Here is a 3998-nt window from a genome sequence, read left to right as displayed (position 1 = left end):
GAAAACGAGGACTTGTTGTCTACAATGGATGTACATACACCTTTAAATTTGGTAGCATAGTATTTTATATGAAACAAAATCTATGTAACAAATCTAATCCCCTTTAGTATGAATCTACAGTATTTTATTGTCTATAATGAGATGTATATACACATTCTAATTTGGTAGCACAAAGCCCCATTCAAAATCATGCCGCTGAAAATACATCTATCTTTTTGAATCCATGTGCGCATTGTACAAAAACATGTATTAGTTGTTTTAGTTACGAGCATACACATGCGGTAAAGACAATAAGAATAATATACTTCTTAACATTTACACCTTGATGTAAAAAAACAAAGGCAGTATACTGCCTGGCCTACATCTGAACGAGCACTACAAAGAGTCAATCTGCTATATAATCTCATCGGACTTCAACAACTCATTTGTTCTCCCACCTTTACTCCCTATACAATGACAAAATTTAATATAAGCCATGTCACTTCTTTACAAATGTATCCACACAAAAGACAAAACCCAAAGTTACACAATAAACCGACTCAGCAATCAAAATAATATACTTCTCAACATCTACATCTTTCTGTAAAAACAAAGGCAATATAATGTGTGTTTTCGGATAACAGAAAAACCTAGCCACATCTGAATGATAGATTGATAAAATAGAATACTTGCCTCAGATAAGTAAAAGAATCTACAATCAATACATGTATCCACTATCCAAATAGTACATGTATCCACTATGCACAGAACAATTTTCTTTGCCAAGTAACTTGCATGAATCGTAGTAATTTCAATTCATTTTGGGAAGAACATCAGAGCAAAGTTCTCGGGGCACTGGAAAAAACTTTCCGATGAACAAAACAGAGTCCTCGAAGTGAGAAATAATCTGCCCAATCTACATGCAAGATTACAGTTTTGATCTAAACAACTAAACCTGAATCAATAATATAAACCTAAATGCAAAGACTCCGGATTGCAAAAAGGCGTGCATATCTGAACGAAAATGGGGTTCTTCGTAACTTCGAACCACCCTCGCATACGCATACTTTGGTTCGATACTCAGCCTCTGGCAGGCCCAAAGATTCTAAAAGGACATCCAACATCATTCTGTAGGGGATTTTCACCATTGGTGGAGTAGCATGTGGTTTTTAAATGGTCTATTAATTTGCAGAGTATGAAAAGAATGTTAGGCATAGCCTAAAATGTCCTATTTATTTGACATCCAAAACATAGAATAACCGGAAGCCTATGGTTAAACCATGCCTGCTAGGCTGCTACAGCAAAAAATAGGCATAGCAAGACGCCCACTATAAATAGCCGACATTACTGAAGGCAACCATCTGACATTCTATGAAGCAACAAATGTATTGTACTCCCTCCGTCCGGAAATACTTGTTGGGGAAATAGATAAAAATAAATGTATCTAGAACTTAAATACGTCTAGATATATCCATCTCTGCGACAAGTATTTCCGAACGGAGGGAGTAGGAAATTATATCTAAAAAAAGGAATTCCAGTGCATATTTAAGCAGTGATCAATTCAAGCTGTTCCATTCACAACAGTGTTTACAGGGAACATTAGAAATGAGGCAAACTATATCTATTGTTCATTGCCCAGGTCATAGCAACAGAAACTACAATTTAGTTTGTTGTTACTTGATCTAACTCACGGAATGATCAAGATTAACCAAGAGCATGCGTTAGACAAACCAAGCCTAAGGAAGTAAGATATATAGTAAAACCTTTTAATTGCAATAACCAACCTCAGTAGACTGTTGTCTATCCTCAGAGTCAGTGTAACAATACACTGCATTTGAGGGAAACTGGCTCGGCATTTCTTTTATGCTCGCCACTTCATTCTGCAGCAATTATTCAGAGTACCATGAGTGTACACAAAAGAATTCCCAGGTCATTGTTATCATCTGAGCTTGGTCATTGTTATCATCCTTTTCTCCAACAGTAGGCGATGAAGTTTCAGCTTTACCACCGGAACTCGCCTCGTGCGTGAGACAAAACCAAAAGTGGGAGACATGTGTATCTATGGGTATATAGCATGAGGGTTGAAAGTAGCTGCGCCTCGGCTTCTTCATCAAGCTTCTCCATAGGGCCAGAACTGTCCCACTAGGAGCTCGAGTTCTACACCAGGAAGAACAGAGCCATCCTCTGCGACCACACACAAATATGAAAGCGGCGCAAAGCGCATCGAGCTACCACGACCTCCAAAGAAGGTATAACAACAGAAACAGCGTACACATCCTGCTCGCACGCATACACAAAATATAAGTAGCACAAGAACGAACAACACACAACCTCTGACCATATCCGAAACTTTTAAACGATCAACACGACATACAAATATTTAAAAGATCACTAAGGTAGACACCATGACGTAGAAGATACTGAAAGTAAAACACGCACACATGTAGTAGAAAGGAAAGAAGAAAACCTTGACGAGTCGAACGACACAGCGACAGAAGAAATCGTACAACCTGCAAAATACACAGAAATCAAGCGGTCGGAGCGCAATGACACACGGGCATGCAATGAACACTTGCCGGTCACAGAAGCAACAGAGCGGCCTATTTACCCTAGGCAGCAAGCAGAAGCACGTTGGGTAAGCAGCAGGATGGACGAGAAGAAGAAGTGCCAGCGACAGGAGAAGTAGGTTGAACCGTAGAACAAGCGTCAGCACACACGCATTTCATCAAACATTCCATAGGCAAGCACAAGAGGAGTGGACTAACCTCAATGCGAAGGAGGGACGGACCCAAGGCTCGACGTAGGCGACAACAGGAAACCGTACCAAACCGCGCATGAACGAAACAAAGGCAAACATGCGAAATTAGGACGACAAATCCAAAGCAGCGGCGAAGAACATGAGAACCAGAGAAGGACAAACCTCAACCAGCGGCGACCATCGAGCAGAGGAGGCCATCGGAACAGAGCATGGGGCGGCCACATCTCGGCCAGACGGCCACCATGCGGCGTGGTGCGGCATGGCACCTGGCGCCTGGCGAGGCTGATGTTCCCCTCCTCCCGTCAATGCAGACCATGGGACGTTCCCTTCTCATCACAGAAGCAAACGAACAAGTCATCAGCAACAAGCACCATAACAAAGAACAGAGTATACATGCAACAATATACATTCAAACTAACTTTAATCCAGGACACAAAACACTATATAAAGAGAGGCCAGACATCATCATGCTCATACAGGACATGGAACCAACGGAAAGTAAAATTGCTAAAACAGACGGTATCACACAAACATTTCATCGAGCAGCAGGCGTACATTCACATTTCCTCAAATACCTCACAGACACACACCTACGGGAGAAGCAGAACTTACGTGGATAGGAAGGACAGAATGACCGAAGCCCCTACGAAGGAGCCAACAACAAAATGAAGCAAACTGCACATGGACGGACAAACCGCAAGCGGATGCAATAAGCAAACCGCACGAAGAACGGAAGGAAAAAAAGAGGAGAGGACAAACAGGAAAGACCTCAACCAGCAGCACGCATGAAGCAAAAGACGGCCATGGCTACAGACCGCAGCGCAGCACGGTAGAAGGGCACGAAGCGAAGCGACTCGAAGAGGTCGCGGCAGTGCGGAAGCCGGGGTGACACCAAGCGGATGGAGTGGCGGGAACAAGTGAGAGGCAAAGAAAGAAGGAATGGGGGGGAAACGAAGAGAAAAGGAGGCCCTGCCAGCAGCGGCCGACACATGGGGGAATCAGACCATCACCCTCAAAGCTGGATAAACACCCACGAAACAAACACCGACACATGGACCACGTGGGGACCGGAGCCCACCGTCAGAGAGAGTGCCCAATCCGCACAGGCCTCGCCCAAGCCCGAGCACAGCCCCGTACGCCTCACGCCCACAGTGCAGTGCACGCACGTCAGCCGGCCCCCCGCGCGTCATCCACAGTAACAGGCCACCACAGAGGCCACGCCCACGGAGACAACGCAATGCCACAGATGAGCGGGTCCCTT

At 44.2% G+C, this 3998-nt stretch overlaps 1 long non-coding RNA gene across 3 annotated transcripts; it reads right to left on the bottom strand.

Annotated features, from left to right (window-relative positions):
• Positions 1-295: 295 nt before the first annotated feature.
• On the bottom strand, positions 296-3694 carry LOC123114133 (uncharacterized). 3 transcript variants are annotated; one of them, XR_006456423.1, is made up of 2 exons: positions 3350-3694; positions 296-3063 (listed from the first exon to the last, which is right to left on the bottom strand). It is a non-coding gene; the product is annotated as an uncharacterized lncRNA (long non-coding RNA). The 3 variants fall into 3 exon arrangements; XR_006456425.1 differs by having other exon boundaries at positions 3497-3694; XR_006456424.1 differs by having other exon boundaries at positions 3506-3694.
• Between the last annotated feature and the right edge of the window lie 304 nt (positions 3695-3998).

Source organism: Triticum aestivum, chromosome 1B (genome assembly GCF_018294505.1).
Source record: "Triticum aestivum cultivar Chinese Spring chromosome 1B, IWGSC CS RefSeq v2.1, whole genome shotgun sequence".
NCBI classification, from domain to species: domain Eukaryota; kingdom Viridiplantae; phylum Streptophyta; class Magnoliopsida; order Poales; family Poaceae; genus Triticum; species Triticum aestivum.
Note: the sequence above shows the minus strand (reverse complement) of the source record. Positions and strands in the feature narration are given on the sequence as shown.